The 21,503-nt window shown below is 44.4% G+C and overlaps 1 protein-coding gene and 1 pseudogene across 5 annotated transcripts in view; one reads left to right on the top strand and one right to left on the bottom strand.

Moving 5' to 3' along the window:
- CCBE1 (collagen and calcium binding EGF domains 1) overlaps positions 1 to 21,503 on the top strand; it is a 246,388-nt gene that overhangs the window by 128,298 nt on the left and 96,587 nt on the right. The window lies entirely within an intron of this gene.
- Positions 2,302 to 2,425, bottom strand: LOC121033245 (uncharacterized; annotated as a pseudogene).

Genomic DNA, 21,503 nt, shown 5'->3' on the forward strand with positions numbered 1-21,503 from the left:
TCAAAGAATCTTGGCCATTCCTTACCTTTACCAAATGTTCCCAAGAAAAGCCCCATAGAAGGACATCTTGTGTGTGTCCCCATCTAGGGATTTAACATCCACGTGTGGACCACCTCCCCTTGCTTGTGGCTCGCTCTCTCTCCTGTGGACCTAGCCGACCTTTTAGACCTAAATATTTACCAGAGAGAGGTTGGTAGGAGGACAGGGCTACACATGAGGAAGGAGAATGTAGGTTTACGATCAGGAAATGCCTCCGAGTATCAGAGGAAGAAGTCTCCTGAGGGAGTGCTCTCTCAGGAGGTGAAGGAAGGGAGAGGTGTCCCCTTGGCTTATTTAGTTCTCCAGAAATGAACTTGTTGACTGAAGTGGGAGACTAGTGAGGATGGTCTGTTCCCATCCCAGCTGGATTCTTTGTCGGAAATCACACTGGCCGTCCTTAACTAGGTGGCTGGGTTTTCAGGGTGTCCTTGAACACAGATTGGGCTTCCCCAGGTTTCTTCTGTGAGGCATCCTGCCTCCCCTTGTCCTCGGGGAATTGAAAGAAAGGAGAGAGTTGCATAGGCAGATGGTCAAAATTTGTACAGAGCCCCCAGCGTTAACATTTCAGTGCCAGAATTTTAAAAGAGCATGAAATGATTCCGGTGGCCGTGTTTTAGGAATCAAAGCTACCCAGTTTCCTGCAGGTATAGAAACCGTGGTCTCAACAAGGCCTGTGATGTCTTATAGTGGATGGAAATGCCTGAGATTTCTATCTGCTGTTCTTGTCAGGTATTTTAGAGGTCATGAGTGATTAGTCATCACCAGCCCTTTTGATTCTGTCATGAAAACGCCTCCCTCCCCCGCCTGCCTTCTACCCACAATTTGAGTGATCTCACGTCAAACTCCACAGAGCTCTCCTGCGAATGTATAATATTTTATTAACAGTTTTGCCTACCTTCTTGCCCTTAATCCATTTTTACTTCCAGAATAATCTCCATAAACCGGATCTCATTAGGCTACCCTCAGCTTAAGACCCGCTCTAACTTGGCATTGGATGTTACCATTGACCTGGCCCACAATGACCTTTCCAAGGTTCAAGGTAAACAGCTTGCTATAGCGCACACCCCTTCACTGGGGGGCCATGTGCTGGCAATTCCCTCTGCCTGATGACTCACATATGTATCCCCTTCACATCCAAATTCCATCCGTCCTGGAGACTCAGCCCACATGACACTACCTCCACAGACCTGGATCTTTCTCCTCTTCCCCACTCTTCATCCCAGTTTGTCCTTTGACCACCCACACTTCCAACCTTGAGTTATGATCTTTTGTCATTGCGTCGTGCCCATCTGCGTTGTAAACACGCCGTGGCCATAGACCGTGCTTTCAGGCTCTGAATCTACCCTGGAGCATCATCCCCAAATGAGCATCCGATTGATAATCATTGCTACGGTAGGTCAGTTAATGAGCTTAGGTTGTGTCTTATTCAATAAAAGTTGTCCTGGGGTGCCTGGGTGGCGCAGTCGGTTGGGCGTCCGACTTCAGCCAGGTCACGATCTCGCGGTCCGTGAGTTCGAGCCCCGCGTCAGGCTCTGGGCTGATGGCTCAGAGCCTGGAGCCTGTTTCCGATTCTGTGTCTCCCTCTCTCTCTCTGCCCCTCCCCCGTTCATGCTCTCTCTCTGTCCCAAAAATAAAAATAAACGTTGAAAAAAAATTTTTTTAATAAATAAAAGTTGTCTTAAACGTGCATTAAAAACCTTTTATACCTTTATAATATAGATGCTCTTTAAACCTTTAAACATAGATGCTCTTATCTCTAGAACTGTCCACAAGCTAATGATTGCTGTAAGCCAGAAAATATAAACGCAAGAGTTCAAAATAACTTAGAGTGACACAACATGTTTCCCCCTCAGTGAGTGTAAAGTAAACCCTATCAAGACATTTTCCTTCTTGGAAGAAGAGGGAAGGAGGAAGCTCTACAGATTAGACAAAATGAGATTACTATAGAAAAATCAAAGTTCTGTCAGTTTAGATATTGCCTTAAAATTTCTATAGACAACATCTGGAAGATTAACAGATTTGACTGCATAACCTTTACCATATAGAAGATTAGCACGTTTGAAATGCTGACTGGGAGGAGTACTTACAGGCTATGTAATGGGACAAAGGATTAATACTCCCCAAATAGAACAAATTTCTATAAATCAGTATAAAAATGGATGAAGGATTGTGTTTGCTATCTATTGCTAGTGAACCAACTACCCAAAATGCACTGGGTTGAGTGAGCACTGACTCCGTGTGCCTCATGGCTTTGCAGTCTGGGGCCGGCTCCGCCGGGTGGTTCTCCTCCATAGGGTCTCCCATCCAAGTACTAACCAGGCCCGACCCTGCTTAGCTTCCGAGATCAGACGAGATCGGGCGCGTTCAGGGTGGTGTGGCCGTAGACGGTTCTTCTCTATAGGGTGTGCACCGGGGCTGGCGTGTCCGAGGTGGCTCCTTCAGTGGCCTGTCTGGGGCCTCAGCTGGAGTGAGGAGAACAGCCAGGCATCTCGTCCTCCGTGAGGTCCTGCTTGCAAAGAAGCTGGACCTTTATGTGGTGACTTAGGGTTCTAAGAGTGAGCTGTCCGAGGGAACAGCCCCACCGTGTAAGCACTTACCAGCAAGCCTCTGTTTGGGTCATGCTTGCTAATAACTTTTTTGGTCGAGCAAGTGACTTGGCCAAGTCCATTGCCAATGGTGGAGGTGTTAACCGAAGAGCATGAACATGAGGTGTGATTTACTGTGGAACATCGGTGTAACAGCCTGCTACCCATATGACAGGCAGTTCACTAAAGAAATGGGAATGAGTCATAAACAAGAAAAATGCACAGTTTTGTTAGCAAAGTAATGCAAGTGAAAATGGTGACAGGCTGTTTTCATTAGGAAATTGACAGTACGCAGTATCTAGTTAATATCTAGTGTTTGGGGTGCCTGGTGGCTCAGTTGGTTAAGCGTCCGACTTCGGCTCAGGTCATGATCTCGCAGTTTGTGGGTTCGAGCCCCGCCTCGGGCTCTGTGCTGACAGCTCAGAGCTGGAGCCTGTTTCCGATTCTGTGTCTCCCTGTCTCTTTCTCTCTCTCTCTGCCCCTTCCCCGCTCACACTCTGTCTCTCCCAAAAATAAACATTAAAAAATATTTTTTTAAATCATTAAACAAAAACATCTAGTGTTAACAAGCTTTACGGGGGAATCTTCTACACTTTGGTGGGAGTGTCAATTAGGGTGACCTTTTTAAAAAAGTGATTTGGCAGCGGGTATCAAAGTATAAAATGCGTAACTTGGCACCTTCCACTTCTACAGGTGAACATACTTCTATGTGTAAAAATATTTCTGTAAGTTCCCCGGAATATTACAGAGGGATGTTTATATATCACCACTTGTAATGGTAATGAAGTAGAACATGAAAGCCTATTAGAGAATGTGTGAATTATCATAAAGCTATACTATGGAATATTGAGCAGCCACATTAAGGTTGGGTAAGAGTCTGCTGGTGTGGAATGATCCCCAGAGAGGTTGTTGAGTGGGAAAACAGGCACTCTGGGTATTCTGTGTCACCACTTTCATGGGAACAAAATTTGGGGTAAATACACACCAGAGGGAGAAAGGGGTCTAGAATAAAGTGTAGAAACGGGCTGGGAGTTTATTTTTGCTTTTTAGTTTTGTACGAATGTCTTATTATTTGGAATCTTTTCTGATGAGGACACATGGCTCTCATGACGGGGAAAAGTGGAGGCTCCCTTAAAAGTTGCACGTCTACTTGTATACCCACACACGCATGTGCAAATGTACGTAGAGGTACAGCATAAGAGATCTTAGGGGAAGGTTCCTTGGATACCAGAAGCTCTGCCAGTGAGCCTCTCGTGCCCTCTTCAGTGCCCTCAAGCTCATTCTCTCTTCTGGAAAAATAGAGGTCTGTGAGTCACTTGTAATTCCTGATAAGAGGCACATTTTTGATTTACTTCTGAGCTTTTTAAATTGCACGTTGATTGTATTAACCGAAAAAATACACTATTTTGTTTCTTCCGCATCTAGAACCAAGCTACACATTAGGAACGAGGGATTGTTAGAAAAGGTGACTCAGTGTACCCGTTCAGTGAGATGTCCAATTTCCGCATAAGCTCCTGGCGTCTTCTGACGCCCACGTGGAATGGGTACAGTTCAAATCAGGCTTCTCCGTGGAAGGTGTAACGGGGAAATGTCCAGACTCACTTCTGCGGTGGTCAGAGCTGGCATTTCCCTTCTGTGTTTCCTCCTGCTGATACCTGAACAAATTCTCGCTTTCCTCCCTCTTCTTGCCTCGTGTCCTTCATAAGAAAAAGAACACACGCCGTTAGCTCCTGTGCGGTGAAGCTCTTTAAGCCGCACGCGTGGAAGAGAGCTGGGCCCAGGAGGAAGCCTTGTTCTCTTCCAGGTCAGAGCTGCCTCAAGGTCAGGCGTGTGTGAGACCCGAGACGAAGTCTTGTTTAGTTTGAAAAGATCATTTATCAGATGGTACTGAATCTGACACTTTCTGCAAGGATAAAGCAGTGGTGTAGAAATATACGAGAGCTTTTATTTCATAACAGGGGTTCATTTCCTTTTATCGATAAAAACCATCTTAAGGTAACACAGGGTTTTTTTAATGTTTATTTTCTTTTTTTTTTTTTTGTTGAGAGAGTGTGTGTGTGTGAGCACAAGCAGGGCAGAAAGGGAGAACGATCCCAAGCAGGCTCCGTACTGGCAGCCCAGAGCCCAACTCAGAGTTCAATCTCGCGGACTGCAAGACCGTGACCTGAGCTGAAATCAGGAATCACATGCTTAACCAACTGAGCCGCCCAGGCGCCCAAGGCAACATGGTTGCTGACAAATACGTTTCGAACTCTTACATCTTGGTTTCTAGTTACATGGAGGGGGACCCATGAAGTTTCAAGAAGGATCAAACGTCACACCAGGTAATCGTTGACACTTCTTCCTGGCAGTTAGGAAAAGTGCTCAATACATCAATGTTACGGTTTCTTAAAGCGACTGTTTCTTTTATGCTTCAGTCAGCTGCTTATATGTTATCTCTGTTGTGCTAGATATTTTAGACATTGTTTTCATTTTTTGGAAGTTACACAAAGGAAGGAATACTTAAATAGAGCAAGCGATGCGTTACTTTCTAAGAGTATTTTTATACACTGGAAAAAAAAATGGGCTGCTTCCGGAATACCTGTGTTGCATCTTCAACGTTTGGCAGGGAAGGTGATGCTCACAGAAACACAAACTGAGGGCGCGGCCGGCTGGCTTAGTTGGTAGAGCGCGTGACTCGAGCTCAGGGTCATGAGTTCAAACCCCTCGTTGGGCATGGAGCCTATTGAAAAAAGACTTTAGGGGCGCCTGGGTGGCGCAGTCGGTTGAGCGTCCGACTTCAGCCAGGTCACGATCTCGCGGTCCGTGAGTTCGAACCCAGAGTTCAGGCTCTGGGCTGATGGCTCAGAGCCTGGAGCCTGTTTCCGATTCTGTGTCTCCCTCTCTCTCTGCCCCTGTTCATACTCTGTCTCTCTCTGAGAGCCTGTTCATACTCTGTCTCTCTCTGTCCCAAAAATAAACAAACATTGAAAAAAAAAATTAAAAAAAAAAGACTTTAAAAAATAAACGAGTAAACAAAAAAGAAACACAAACTGAGAACCCCAGAACTATGAGAACTCTGAACTTGCTTTCAGATTCCCACATATTGGTTTCATAGAAGCCTTGTAATAGTCTGAGGTAAACATGATGGCTAAGGTTTTTTTTTTTAACATGTGTTTTCTAACTTATCTGAAAATCATATATGCATAATGAAACTGTTTTCTTTTTGCAACCTAAACTATTTGCCAGAGGAAAAATGAAGTCTTTCTCTGGGTGAGGGGAAAAAAAGAAAAAGAAAAAAATGACCGCATCTCTCTTGTGAACCTTATTCCCTAAATAATGTTGAATGAATGTTGGCACAGAGTTCTAGATTCTGTAGCCGGGTTTCTCCAGGTGTGCTCCCCAGGCTCTGGGGGAGAGAGGAGGACTTGTACAGGATCCTAGCACCTCCCCCCGCCGCATCCCATCAAGTCAAAGACAAGGTCCTGGAGTCTGTATGTTAAACTACTCCCCAGGCAGTGTTTAATATATAGTGACGTATGAAACATTTAAAAATGAACTAGAAAAGTCTAGGACTTTCTGAGAAGGAAGCCAAGATTCTGAGGAGGATTCTAGTTGGGCTTGTTGGTTTGTTCCGTAAAAAATTTAGAAGGACTTTTCAAAAAGAGGGAGGGAGGTCACTTCTGGGTGGCCTGGGTTTGGCTGGATCTTGGAGGAATCAGTCTTCCTCCCTGGTGGGGTTCAAGAGGTTAGGAGGGATGGGGAAACCAACTGTGGCCAAGAGAAGAGAGACGTTGGCAGGTCAGAGCTTCGGAGGAGGTTCAGTTACGTGAGGCACTGCCCCAGTGGCCCTTGGGGGCACCAGGAGAGGAAGGGCTGTGGGGTCCGGGACACTTCACCGCTCCCAGGCACTCTTCGGGTCTGCCTTTCTTGGACTATCTTGGCCAGTGCTACCATCCCAGCAACGTTACATAGATTTTTCAAAAGTGCTTGCCTCTTTTAGCATATTTCATTTCTGAGACGAGCACAGAGCTCCAGAACATTAGGAATGATTTATCAGTCCTATTAAAGTGAGAGTATCGTCTCTTCTCCTTGATGGTGTTCTTTCTAAATATCTAGATGTATGAATTTTTAAAGCTCTGTCGTTTTCGGTTTATGTAACTCCTCCGTAGTGCTTTGGAAGTTTGCACTAAGCATCCTGCATTTGTACGAGAACTAATAATTTGTCGTGTTATGTGAACAGCTCCTTCATAGACCTTCTAGAACCTCCTGCCTGGAGGGGTTGTCAGACTTTATACTGTACAAAATATACCCCCTACTTTTAGTAGGAACACATACAAGGCACTATTCAGCAGCAGGGGGACCCAGATGCACCAAGACAGTAGGATTCTTTTAGGGACAACTCTCATCGTAAGAAAGATTTTTTTAACTAAGCAGCTATCTGTCTCCTGGCATCTTGACTCTTTCATTGTGACCTTACTTGGTGAGAAGAGCTGGAAGAAGTCCGATGTCTTCTCCATCACATCCCTTCACCTGTTTGAATACCGTGAGTGTATCATCCTGTGTCTTCCCTCTCAGACCACGTACCCTTGAACGCTTCCTCCCATGGCCCAGTATCCTGGCCCTCCCTCCACCTGCTCATCCCTGCTGGTGGCTCCAGTTACCAGGGACCCTTAAATCTGGATGCCTGGGACTGAACTCAGGGTCTGGGAAGTCTGAACAACAGCATTCAGCAGGACTGTTAGCCCTTTCCAGATACCACATGTCTGGAAGCCTTACCCTTTTCCCTGGTTTTATGGAGGTACAATTGAGGGAAAGCATTATACAAGTTCAAGACATAGAGCATCATGATTTGGTCTCTGCCGATATTGAGAAATGATTAGCACAGCGAGTTAACATCCCTCACCTCACCTAGTTATAAATTTTATCTTGTGATGAGATCTTTTAAGATCTAGTTTCTTCACTTGCAAATACACAATACAGTATCGTTAACCCTATTCACCATGCTGTATGTTCTATCCCTAGAATTTATTCATCTTAATAACTGGGATTGTGTATTTACTGACCAACTTCTTCACCCCACCCTCTGCCTCTGGCAACCACCAATCTGATCTGTTGCTATGAGTTTGTTTTTGTTTTAGTTTCCACATATAAGTCTTTGCCTTTCTAGGTCTGACTGATTCCACTTAGCATAATGCCCTCAAGGTCCATCATGTTGTTGCAAATGATGGGATTTCCTCCTTTTTTTTTTTTTTTTTTTTTATGGCTGAAGAGTATTTTAAGTAGCCTTATCTTGACTCCTGTCTTACAGCAGCTGTACCATAAGAGCACCGCACGTTGAACTTCTGGTTAACTAAGAAATTAGACCTTTTTACAGGCTGACTGCTCCTGAGCCTCTTTCCCATTCTGACCTTCTGAAGTGGGTGTTTAGAATTCATTACACGTACTACCTTAGCGCAGACCTAATTCTGGCTTATTCTTTACAGCCTGTTGATACTTTGGGGTCCTGACTCCTCCCTTACATACATGGTGGAGAGAATGTGGACTTACCACTAGAACACAGATCAAGTCCCAATGCTGTCACCCATCAGCTGAACTTCGTTTCCTCCCTTGTAAAATGAAGGGGGGTAATGATACCCAATTAACCAAGCCCAGATTATTTAACAGGTGGTTTACTGAGATGCAGAGCATACAAAGCAGACATGAAAATCTATTTAGACCGTGAACTACTATAGAGAATTTTACATTAGCCACCCATCCCATTTTCAGGTCACCTGCACACATAGGCAAGTTTTTGTCAAAAATCTTATCCAAGTCATTAATTAGTATGTAGAACAATTCCAGGCCAAGAATAGATACCAATCCATTGGTATCTTGATTTGATAGTACTCTCCATTTTCGATACATTTCTTCAGCTCGGCCTCGATGAGATCATAAGACCTTGTTAAATACCTTGTTGAAATCCAGATATGCCCACAACATTTTGCATGTACTTACACTTGCCCTTGTCCAAGAAAGTAATGAGAATATTTGGAAGTGCGTGTTCTTAGGAAATCTATCTTGATTTCAAAGGATCCCTACACCCTCTCTTATTATTGCAAAGCTCCCCTTACATTAATCTGGATGTTTGCCTGTGATTTGTCGTAAAGCTCTCTGATGTATGGTTATGGACATCATCTTCTATGTTTTTGGTTTCTCGTCATCACATTTTTCATTCTTTTTCTTTTCTAACTTTCAAAGAATACAGAACGGAATTTAAGCAAATAAATTCTCAAGGCTACTTAATTCCTTAAATTGAATAGCAGACCTCATACTAGTAAACACTGAAAAAAGACAAGTGCAAAGTTACCCCATATAAATTATACCACGTCCTTAAGCAACCGTGAGAGATAGCTCAGATATTAATGTCATGTGTAGCGAGCAACGGTCTTAACTTAGCGTTGTCCAAGATTGCCACGTCTGAAGGCGTTATGTAGAGACTCAAGTGTGATTCCTTAGATTCCAAATTCAGCACTGCCTCTAAGGGAAGAAGTAACTAGCCCGTCATTTATTTTTCTAACAGTTCTACCTAATTTACTATAAAGCACTGGCTGGACAAACACTATTCCTTTATTTCTATCATTTTTTAGAATGGGAGTCTGCAAACCTTTTCTGCAAAGAACCAGATGTTCAGACTTCAGGCTTTGCGGGCCTTGTGGTCTGTTGCAACTACTTAATTCTGCTTTTGTAGCACGAAAGTAGCCCATAGACAACATGTACGTGAAGGGTTTGGCTGTGTCCCAGTAAAACTTTATTTACAGAAACAGAGGGCCATTGTTTGATGCTGTGACGCCTCTTTTAGAACTTGAATTATTGGGCTTCTTTGTGAAAGTGGTTATGTTAAGAAAATCCATTTGTGGGGGGGGGATTTGGGTGGCTCATTTGGTTGAGCACTGGATTCTTGATTTTGGCTCAGGTCATGATCTCATGGTTGGTGAGATTGAGGATTCCCTCTCCCCTTCTCTGGCTCTCCCCCACTCGTGTTCTCTCTCAAAATAATAAACATTTCTTAAAAATTGATGAGGGAAAAGGATTATATTGGTACTTTAACCTAAACCATTACAGTTTGAAACTATAAGAAGTCAAAAAGGAACCTCCCCAACCTGCCTCTCCCCCCAAAAAATGACAGCAACACCTCCTTTTACCCTTCTCTCCATGACCACCCACTTAATATCAGGGTTGGCCACAGTCCACCTATAAAATGGCAAAAATTGGCTTTCAACTTCATTGGAACGTTAGTTGATCCTGAATTATTCTAATACATTTATAAGAGACCTAAAATGTACTGCCTTTCTGGGTCCTGTATAAAATTTTTCAGATAATCGACAAAAATTGAGATGTTGACTCCTTTGGATTAGAAGCAATATGAAGAACACAAAACCCGAAAACAAATACGATCCTAACATTTAACTACCTTCCTCTACGGAGGAAACATTAAGGAGTGTTTCCAGTAAGTACATCAATTTCTCAAAGATAGCAGCAGTGGATTAAGTATATGTTAATTATTAAATGCCTCCTACTTTTCTTCTATTCATCATGAGAAATGAGAGGATTATGTAGAATTTCAAAATAGGTGTGTGCGTGAATTTCAAATTTTTATGGGCTCAAGATTATGGATCTGTTTTTTTTTTTTTTTTTTTTTTTGAGACAGAGAGTGTGAGCGGGGGAGGGGCAGAGAGAGAGAGGGAGACGGAGAATCCGAAGCAGGCCCCAGGCTCCGAGCTGTCAGCACAGAGCCTGACGCGGGGTGTGAACCCACAGACCGTGAGATCATGACCCGAGCTGAAGTCGGATGCTCCAACTGAGCCACGCAGGCGCCCCTGTATGGATCTTTAAAGTCAACCGAGTGCATTAAAGAGGATTCAGGAGGTGGGGAGTGAGGCATGACCCCTAGGGAGAATTTACCGAATAGAATTCCCCATGGGACAAGGTCCTGGAGAACCTTGAAAAAGCCTGTTATTATAAGACAACCTTTCAAAAACCAAAAAAGACTATAGAAGTAAAATTAATAGCACTCCCAGGGTATCACGTAATTTTAAAAGAAGTTGAAGATCACAGCTATTTGACTATTATGTAGGTTTTAAAGCAACTTTGAGAGAATTTCTTAGTTTCCAAACTGATGAATGGAAGTTTAAAGGTTTTGAGGACCCAGAAGATCCAGTCAGATTCATCTAGCTCTGGAGAATTAGGGTGATATTAATGCAAACGGCTTTACCCCTCCTCTGATTTTTCACTAGTTGATGGACTTTGTATGAGTCGCTACATATCCAAATACCCCAGACCTTGGCAGCTTAATACACTGTTTATTATCTTAATTTCTGTTGGTGAGTTATTCAGGCCCTGCTAAGCTGGGTCCTTTATTTCATCAAATGTCAGCTGGGCTATTGGAAGTTTCATTGGGGGAAGAACTTCCAAGATCACGTGATTGGTGATTTAGTCGCAGGATTTAGTCGCTCAGGGGAGGTTGGATGAAGGGCCTCAGCTTTTCACTGACTGTTGGCCAGAGGCTACCCTCCATTCCTCGCCAAGTGGGCCTTTTCCATGTTCTCCATCAAGCAGACTGACCAAGGAGACACTGGAGACAGCCAGCAAGATGGATGCCAGTCTTGCATAACCTCGTCACAGAAGTGACATCCTATCACCTGTGCCACATCTATTGGTTAGAAACAAGTCGCTACGTTGAGCCTACCCTCAAGGAGAGGGGATGACAAAGAGATGAATGCCAGGTGTCATTGGGGTCATCGGAGAAGTACCCTCAGACTTCTGAATTCTTTCCTGGCTCATCCAGTCCTTGAATAAAGACAGAGCCCGTAACTGTCACCAGTGTCCACCACATGTGATTTACTTTTGGCTGTTTTCTCTCGTTCCCCCTTATGTTACACATTGATTTTGTGAGTTGTCATAGGTAGCACCTTTGACTAGTAATTCCCATAATTAAATACAAATATTTCAATGCCCTTAAGTTATCCTTTCGAGAATTTGGGTTCTATAATAACATACCCAAGAAAATATCTATGTTCTACACAGAGAACGCGGGAGCGACAGGTTTGAGAGCGGTCCACAGAAGTATTTGGGTGTTAGCCTTGTTCTTTTTGAAAGTATTGCAATAATAGATACAAACCTGTTTATGGTTATGTTTCATGGGTCTAAGTTGTACTAAAAAAATAACGGCTTTAGCAGAGAGATTCATGGATGGAAATGAAGAGAAAACAAACGTACATGTATATTTTGGCAACTGAAGATGAACATTTCTCTGAAGTTCTTTGAAGTTTGGGAATTCTCTGAAAATTAGTGTGGAGTTTTTTAGAATGGACTCCTCCATTTCCCAGCTTCTGCTCTAGCTATTCTATACTGTGTTAAAATGTGTTTATATCTGTCTTCGTCTTTGCTATATGGGACCATGAATCTTTCGATGTGTTGTGTATTGGCTATACTTAATGAAAAGCAAGACGTTGTCTTGCAAATGTAGCTTATTTACAACCATTTTCTTTTAGAAATACACCTTGCAATTACTGTGGTCCATGTACTCTCCAAGGTGTTTTCAAATAACTCATTTAGTCACCATAATACCCCTGTAAGTAAGCACTGATACCATCTGCATTTTCCAGATGGGGAAAGCGACCTAGAAGAGGTTAAGTGACTTACTCAGTGGCACACAGAAAGGCGTGTGGCTGTGAATGCGATTCTGTCGAGGCCCGTCATGTGGTTCAACTCCGGTTTTGATGGATGAGATGAAAAACGTATTGACAACGGATTCCTTATGCGTAGATACATTGAAGGTTGTGTACTTTATTTTCTGTGTGTGTGTGTGTGTGTGTGTGTGTGTGTGTGTGTGTGTGTGTACTTTCTTGATAAAAGATGAAAGTTGGCTAGCCAAAAACAAGAAAAGCTCAAAATGTTCTTTTATCTTCCTTGTTTAGTTTCAAGAAATGAGGCTGCCCATTTCACACGATTTTGCTCCCTGAGTTTGTTTCGGTCGGTGCTTCTCATTTGTTTCTCTGTCACCATTGCCAAGTTGTGGTTTTTCTGTCACTGTTTCTCCCCTCCATTTTCCTGGGAAAGTTGATATTTTCCCAGTCCGGGATAACCATCGCTTTATCCATAAAAATCTTCCTCTCGCATGGTCTTGGATATTTTCAAACCCAGAGCTGTGGCTTGCGTATGCTAAAGCGCTTGAAGGAATCTAGCTGGCAAGAGAGGAGAGCTAGAGATGACGATGGTCACGTTGCAGGAGAGGGAGGGGAAGGAGGAGGGGAAGATGGGAAGCCCAACAGAAAGACACAAAGATTTCTTGAGTACCTGCCTGCTCTGTGCCAGATGATAATAGTGCTTGCTTCGGAGGGGGTCTTAGGGGGACTAAATAAGTTATTGTTAAATACCTCGAAGGTTGTTTGGCACATAGCCAATGCAATACGTATTTCTAAAACGTAGAGAACCTCACAGATGACCTGTCGGTGGACCCTCAATGTTCTCCCACACCAGATAAGAAAATGAAGACTCACGGGGGTTAATTTGACCAAAGTCTTGCTGTTAGTAAGGGCTAGAGTTGCTATTCCCATCTCTCTAGATTCAGAACATATTTTTAAAATGAAAAATTTGACCTTTGCAAACGCCAGAGAATGGGGCACCTGGGTGGCTCAGTCTGTTGGGCGTCTGATTTCTTTCTTGGGCTCAGGTTGTGATCTCGGGGTTTGTGGGATCGAGCCCCACATCGGGCTCTGATAGTGCGGAGCATGCTTGGGATTCATTCCCTCTCTCTCTCTCTCTCCCCCCTCCCCCCCCCCGCTTGTGCATGCACTCTCTGTCCCTTAAACTAAAATAAACAAGAATGTCATGATAACATTTTGTATTCACCTGGAAAAAAATTAAAACATGACAAACACAAGTGAAACTCCATGTATCCCTCTCCCCCTGGAAGAGAAGTTCACGCTATCCCAAATCTGGATTGTATTATTTCTCTGAGATGTCTTTATGCTGATATGTTTGTATTCCTTAGTAATAAATACTTACTATTTTCAAGTATGTAAACTTAGAAACGGTATCATGACCTATCTTTTCATAGCTTGCTTTTTGTATTTTACCGTATCAAAACACAGGATGCTTTTCTGTATGTTAAACCAGTTTATATGTCCGTTCTCTTGACGGACATTTGGGTCATTTCCAAAAATTTTAGTTATTAAAAACAGTGCCACGGGGCGCCTGGGTGGCTCAGTTGGTTAAGCATCTGACTTCGGCTCAGGTCATCTCGCGGTTCATGAGTTCGAGCCCCGTGTCAGGCTCTGGGCTGACAGCTCGGAGCCTGGAGCCTGCTTCGGAGTCTGTGTCTCCCTCTCTCTCTCTGCCCCTGCCCTGCTCACGCTCTGTCTCTCTCTCAAAAATAAACGTTGAAAAAAAAAAAAAAAAACAACGGTGCCACAGTGCACATGCCCCTGTGTGCCCCCTTGTGCTCACGTGCACCAGTTTGTCAGTGTGGCAGTCCGTGCACTTGCTTCCCCGGGCATGCACGTTGCTCTCCAAAACGTGCTGATTTTCACTTAGGATAGTAATTCGTGTTTGAGAGTTTCTGTTGCTCTCCATGCTTCATCAGTACTTGTTTCTGTCAGGCTTTGCGGTTTCTGCCAGTCTGATGGGTGTGAAATAAATTTAATCTGAATAGCTGTAATTGCCACGGATGAAAACCTTACCTTTTACAAAAGAGAGCCGAGGCTGAATGAGGACCCTCATGGTGACAGATCTCAAGACGCCGTTCACCAACACTGACGGTCTCCACCTTTCTTAGCACCTTTCCAGCATCAAGATTTAACGATGCTACTGACTTTGTTGTCACTGAAGACGAAACGACAACGTTCTGCATCGTTTGCCGTAAGATTGAAGAAGTTGTAGGACAATTTTCATAAGTCTGTCGTGCAGACCTAAGGAATTGTTGGTAGAAACTGTGGTGTAGCCTTCCTAAATACTAGGTGGTGGTGTTTTTTTTTTTTCTTTCTACACCTTAGCACCACGACTTACGACTTTTCTCCTTCGTGTGCATGGTCAGTTGGGTGACTTGTGAGATAAACAGGCCGTGAACTCCGGGTTCTACAGGTCTAGGTTCCAGGCCAGAAGTTCTGGGAGGCATTTTCAAGGGAGCGCAGGGAGGTTTCTGGAACCAGAGTCTGGGTAGAACATCTTCTTTAGACCAGTGATTCTCAGATGTCTGCGAGCATCTGGAATGAACTGGCAGACTTGTCGATCTACAGATGACCTGGCTCTGTCCTCAGATTTCCTGGTTCAGTAGGTCTGGGATGGAACTGAAAATGGACTTGGGCAACAAGTTTCCCTGATGCTGGGGGCCACCCTTTGAGAATCCCTGCTTTGGAGCAATTTACCCCCAAAGCTGGGGTGGGACTGGACCAGGGTGGAGCTCTCAGACTGAGGGTCAGATCCAGCCCCAGCGTTAATACGTGACATTAGAACGTAGAGGTGTGGCTAGTTAGGTGTGCGAGTGATTTCTGTTTTACTCTTGGTGGCTTTAGGCATATCCTATGTAAGAATGGGTTTTTAAATATTAAGGACAAGACTGAAACGAAGGGGGGCCGAGGGGCCTCGCGCAGATTAGGGATTCGATAAATAACAGATGGTTCTTATTTGGAGCTTGCATTTTGAAAATTCAAGCAGAAGTTTGAATTCATGATATGACTATGACAAGTATGTTGTGTTTAGGTTAATAGACTTTTAGGAATGTATGGCTGGGCAAACGATTTCTAAGATGGTAATAGCCACGCATTCATTTATCATCAGCCCCTGTTTAGTCATCTTCTGTGTGCCAGGTTATAAAGGCTGAATTATGCAGTTTTTAAGAGGAACACATGTTTTCTGTTGTTGGAGCTCTCCCAACGAAATGAATTGGCCCAAGTTCATGGATGCCCAGGACATGGGATGATAGTCACTTGGTGACTGCCGTTACAAATGGAGAGTTATGACTTATTTAGGTAAACGGATTAACGTATTTTTGCCCTTCCATATACGCATGGACACATGCACATATATATATAACCTGTGTATGTAACAGATCACCTGAATAACTTGGATATTGCAACCAAGGTGATGTAACATTTCTGTGCACGAAAAAGCAAAATAACTTTGTCTTAAATAGCAGACACATGGCATGGAAGAGGAATTTTAGGGTGTTGGTAAAGGTCTGTGTTTTAACTTGGAGGATATTTACACCGGTCTTTGAAAAACCTTTGTTTCAACAGAATCTATAATTTTCGTGCCAATCTCCGTATGTTTCACAATAAAATGCTTTAAGTATGAATAAAGTGAAAATCCAATTCTTTAAATCCTTTCCATCGTGCTCATGTTTTTTTTAGAACAGTTAATGCATATTTAATTGTAGTTTATTTTTATATGTGCCTGTGTGAACATAAAATTTGAAAAGTATGGACCAAAAGCAATATGAGAAAGTATTATTTACTTCTAATGTCTATCTTTGTAAGTGGTCTTATTTGGGATGATTTAGCCATTTTAAATACTTTAAACAAGTGGGGTTTGAGTTTCAATTTTTATTTTCTATTTCAAAAGACAAATTACGGATCCATAAGGGAAGTAATGAGAAGTCCTAGACCTGTACTTCAGATACCACTAGCATTTCATTGTAACCTGACCGTTCTCCTAGCCTATTTCTTTTGAACTTTGCTCAGAAGAAAAGGTAATTTCTAATTATAATCTTTGTGGGGTTTTTTTGTCTCTGAAGATTTTGTTTGAACGTACGTGTATGTTACACACAACAGAATGGGAACCAAGAATAGCACGGAGTGGGGGGGGGGGCCGGGGGAAGCGAGGATCAGGGTTTCAAAATATTATGAAAGGGAGCCGATCAAATGCAATACTTCCCTTTCATGTTGATCTTCTTTTTCTGGCTCCCCACCCCCCGCCCCGGGCTGAACGCTCTGAGGCCTGCAGGCGTTGGTGACCGCCAGACAGGAGGTTACAATTAGCAGTCACAGGCAGCAGTCCTGTGCCCCACGGATGGCATTTTGCGGAAGAGGACGAGGCCGAGCTAGCAGAAAAATGGATGAGGCCAGGGTCACGTTTCTGTTTTATACAATTGTCTCGAGGAAAGTTTCATCAGACATCGCTACCTTCTGAGTCTGAAGGTGGCCTAACACTGGTAGAAAGAACGTGAGCTTTGTGATCCGGTAGTCGCACTCCCCTCCCCTCCCCTCCACCCCATTGCTAGCTGTTTACGATTCAAGTGAATCATAAATCTGCAAGAATGCTGCCTCAGTCTGTGGAGTGGGTATCCTAACGTGTCGCAGGATTTGGAGGGTGACACGAGACAACCTACGGGAAGATGTGAGACAGGTTGCTGGGACTTCGTAGATACTGTGCCCCCCCCCCTTCTCCCTGCCCAGCAAAGCAGCAGCACCAGCAGCTTTGGAGGCTTAAGCAGGCTATGGCCCCGTCACTGGGAGACATGGATTTAATGGGCTGCCATCCATGTTTAGCAGAAGGCAGGTCTTGCCTTCTAGACCTCCAACCCCTCAAAACACAACAACGTAAGAACATTAAGCGAAGAGAGCTATAGGTGGCCACAAGTGTTCATTCGGTGCCTGGTAGATGAACATGACGTGGAAATGACTCACCTGGTGTGGCACATGCTCGTCTTGGGCGCCGAAGTGAGGAGCGGTGTCACTTCCACTGGGTCCCTTTCAGAGGTCGTCCGGGGCTGGCCGGCATGGCAGTTGATGGGTCTGTGTCTTTCCCTGTTGGGTGCCCCCTTCCTCCCTAGAGCCCAGATCTCGCTCGTGCTCAGCATGCCCAGCACCTGTCAGTTGGATGAATGAATCGCCAGCATTTGAACCTCATTTGTTCAAATTTGAGGTTCGTAGGTTGGCCCCAGCGAGCGTGTTTATGCTCCGATGTCTTGATAATGACTCTCAGCAGGGTCAGGTTTCTGGAGAGTCAGTGAGGGACTGGGACTCCCCAAAGCGACAGTGTTCCGGGCCCTGGCCTACTCTGTTTTTAATTTGCTGAGGCTTTTGTTTTTCAGTTAGAGTACAAGGACTCGTGCTGTATCTTTGTACCTTGTCTTTACTGGAGACGGGCAGCACCTTTGCGATCAACCAGAGGGTTGTTTCAAAGCCGTGACTGGACAGGAATGATAGTTGACACTGCAGGAGTGTTTGCTGCTAAGTCAGGCATGCCGCTAAGGGCCTTAACGTTTTTTGGAGCATCTGGGCTTTTCTCGGGTGTTAAGGAGAACAGTGAAACCTTAGAATGTGTAAGATAGGATAGCCTCTAATCCACATGCTCTAGTTTTAAGCTGAAACATGTATTATCATGAGATCTTTGTAAGGTAGACCGTCAGCCATTAAACTTTGTAACTCTGTTCCCCGAATGGACAGGTAGTCTAGTGAATTCTGTGTTAACCTGGGTCATATATAAGCGTATGAAGCTGCTAAATGCTGAAATAATTCTCAACGAATCAAAAGCAACCGACATTTTTTTGAGTGCTTGTTCTGCACCAGGCATTGTGATGAGCATGTTATGTTTTATGTCACTTTATACTCACAACCACCCTATGAGGTAAATGCTATTACATGAAATCCAGATGTTAAAACTGTGGGGTAAAGAATTTATGGTCAGCTGACTCCACACCGCCGTAATGAAGACATCAGTGGGCAGATGGCCCGGGAAAGTTGTCTGAAGTCAGGACAGTAAACTGATGGGGCTGGGATTCAGAGAGCCTGTCTTGACCTGTGTTCTTTCTGTTCTGCATTGTCCTTAAGATGATCTTTACGTCCTCCCTCTCCTTAATTAACTTCTATATTTCTGGGACCCTCTTTGGGACAAAAAATGGGGTTTCGCCCCACGCTAAAAGTGAGTGTTGGTTAACTACCTCTCATAACTGCTGTACCCGTATGCTCCTCGCACTAGAGCTCTGACGTGTTGTCCCCGAGACCCTTCGACCATGGGGCCCCCAGTTCCCCTGTCTAGGTGTATCTCCGTCACTCTTCTTTGGGCATCTTCAACTTTCACCTAGCCCTGGAGAAACTCTTTACGGTCTTGAACGTATCCCTTTGTTCCCCCACTATCCTTCGGTGAAATGTCAAAGGCATGGCTTAGTAATCACCCAGTTCTGATCCTCACGTCATCTGAGAACCCTTCCTGGGATGCTGCCCCCAGTTGAATCTCCGTTGTCAGAAAGCCTGCACCTCTCAGATCTCTGCCACTCATTTATCCTGGCCGGATACTAACTTGGACGGCTTCTTTTTCTTTCATGCTTGTGTGCTTTGGCTCCCCAAATGAATTGCCACTTGAAGGTACCCCCTTCCTCTATGCATAGTCTCCTAAATACATAGTAAGTATGTAGTAAGTTTTTTTTCATTCCTGAGGACATCTTTTTTTGTTTCTCTCTCATTTTTCTTTTATTCTAACGAGAGGCCTGATTTGCTAGCGCATGAGATTCTTGGACATGAAAAGGAAAAAGATCACATGTGGTTGAAAGGGAATGTGCTTTTTACTTTTATCTTGAATGCGTCTCGTCTTGTCTTTCATTCTGGCGGGGGCACTGGTGAGGCACTGTTTCCAGTGTCTGGGTCATTTCTTTTTTAATGTTGGGAGTTCTTTTCGTTCAGTAATTGTGTGGCCAGCAAGTTGATTTGAAGGGTATCAAATCATTCGGTTTACCCTGATCCCTTATTATGCTTGAAGAACAGGGAGTTCTCAGATGTATTTAACAAGACAGCCCTCTCTAGAGGACGTTCCAGCTGGGCTTTTTGGTATTCAACTTTAACAGTCTTGAACCCATCAATTCATAGCCATCACTTAGGTGACAGAGGATGGAAGAGTTTCCCCACTGTAATGAAGCATCTGATTAAAATATTGTGCTTAAGAAAACAGCTGGTTATAATAACACCTAGTGCTATTGATTACCATGGTATTTGAGAAGAAAGCTCTTTTTAGAACAACGGGAAAGTGGTGCTTTATGGAAATGGTGTGTGTATCACTGTTCCCTTCCTTTGTTTTATGCCCTGGACCATAGCTCAAGCCAGATTTTCCAGAGAATTACAGAAGCCATGTCACTGTCACGAGTGCCAGCCGATAGGAGAGAAATTGAAAATTAGCATCAGAGGATGGGACGTCCGGCCTCCTATTCAGGGCCAACCTGACCTTGACCCCATTCCCTCCTACTTCCTCAAGGAACTTGTCCTCTTGGTCCTCTCCACTCCATTCCTTTCTGGCTTCTCACTTAAAAAAAAAAAAAAAAACACAAAAAACTCCAGCATTCCTGCTGGCTATTATCAGTCTCTCGTCCCATTTAGCATCCCAAGTTTTTAAAAGAATCACTCACGTTTACTCCATTATTTCATGTTTACCTTTGCTCCCTAAGGTAGCCCGCAGTAATAGCCTTTCGCCCACGCTGCTCTTCTGAAATGGTTCTTCAGGTAAACAAAAGGTCCCCCTCTAATTGGATGCAGTGTTCATTTCTCCATTCTTCTCCTGTTGAGGCATTTGTTTCTCCCTTTCACCTTTCTTAATCATGGTCTCTGGGTCTCTTCTGTCTGTGACCACTTCTCCCAGGACGCTCATTGGCGTTCCCCAGGGTTTCATCCGTGGACCGCTGCTGTAGCTTTGCCCCCTTGTGGCACTTAAGATTTCAGCGTTCGCAATCCCGTTGTGGCTGATGACTCCCAAGTTTTCCCTCCACTCGGGGCTCACTGACGGCTGAACTCCTCCACTTGATTTTCCAGAAGGACTTCAGATTCAGGGTTCAGCCCCACCCACGTTTCCTCATTTTTTTTTTGTTTGTTTCCATTGTTAGTAGCACCCACCCACAGCTCTGTTAGAAACAAAGAAGTTGTCCTTGATTCTTTTTTCTCTCCCATATGCAATCCAGTAGCATGCCTTTAGATTAAATTTCTAAGTAGTTATTTCTTGCATCCTTCCCCGGGGCTTCTGTGACCTCCTCCTCTCCTACCTGGTCCCTCAGACCTCAGTCTGGTCCTCATGAGATTCTGCTTCGTTCCAATGGGAGTCCCCAACTCCTGTGTGGTCATGGCATTCCCTGCCCTGGAAAATGTCAGCGGCTCTCCACGGCCGGCAGGATTAAGTCTAGGCTCTTCAACATGACACGCAGGGCCCTGATTTTTTTCCCCCTTGACCCAAGAAGCAGTCTAGAGACAGGCTGAAGCTAAGGACCCTGTGTCTGTTGGAGCCCCAAAAAGTGGATTCTCCATCCCGGGGCCGGGACAGTTTGGTTTCACCTCTCTGCCTTTATTGCCGAGGAGTAAAGCAGATGCTAAAGCTGGCCCTTGATCATCTCCCAGACTTCCTTTTCTAAACAGCTTGAGGTGGATAAGGAGAGGAGCTTGAGCCCTTAAGAATGCATTTAGGGGGCGCCTGGGTGGCGCAGTCGGTTAAGCGTCCGACTTCAGCCAGGTCACGATCTCATGGTCTGTGAGTTCGAGCCCCGCATCGGGCTCTGGGCTGACGGCTCAGAGCCTGGAGCCTGTTTCCGATTCTGTGTCTCCCTCTCTCTCTGCCCCTCCCCCGTTCATGCTCTGTCTCTCTCTGTCCCAAAAATAAATAAACGTTGAAAAAAAAAAAAAGAGTGCATTTAGTAGACCTGAGCAAACAGGGCAAGGCTGTGTGAAAGATAGGATGCAGGGGTGTGCACTCCTCTGTAGGTAAACGAAAGGTCCAGGGCCAGTCAGGATTTGGGGATTTGAGCCTTTGGTCATGGTATCCCGCGCTCCCTTAGCTGTGTGTCTAATCAGACTTTTTGCACAGCCAGCAGCACGGCTTCCCTTACGAAGGGCATCTCGGGACCCAAGGTTCCTGTGGCTTCATAGCAGGGCAGTCTGAAGGAGGCAC

The sequence above is a fragment of the Herpailurus yagouaroundi genome, unplaced genomic scaffold (assembly GCF_014898765.1).
Source record: "Herpailurus yagouaroundi ecotype Mexico unplaced genomic scaffold, PumYag 142, whole genome shotgun sequence".
Taxonomy (NCBI): domain Eukaryota; kingdom Metazoa; phylum Chordata; class Mammalia; order Carnivora; family Felidae; genus Herpailurus; species Herpailurus yagouaroundi.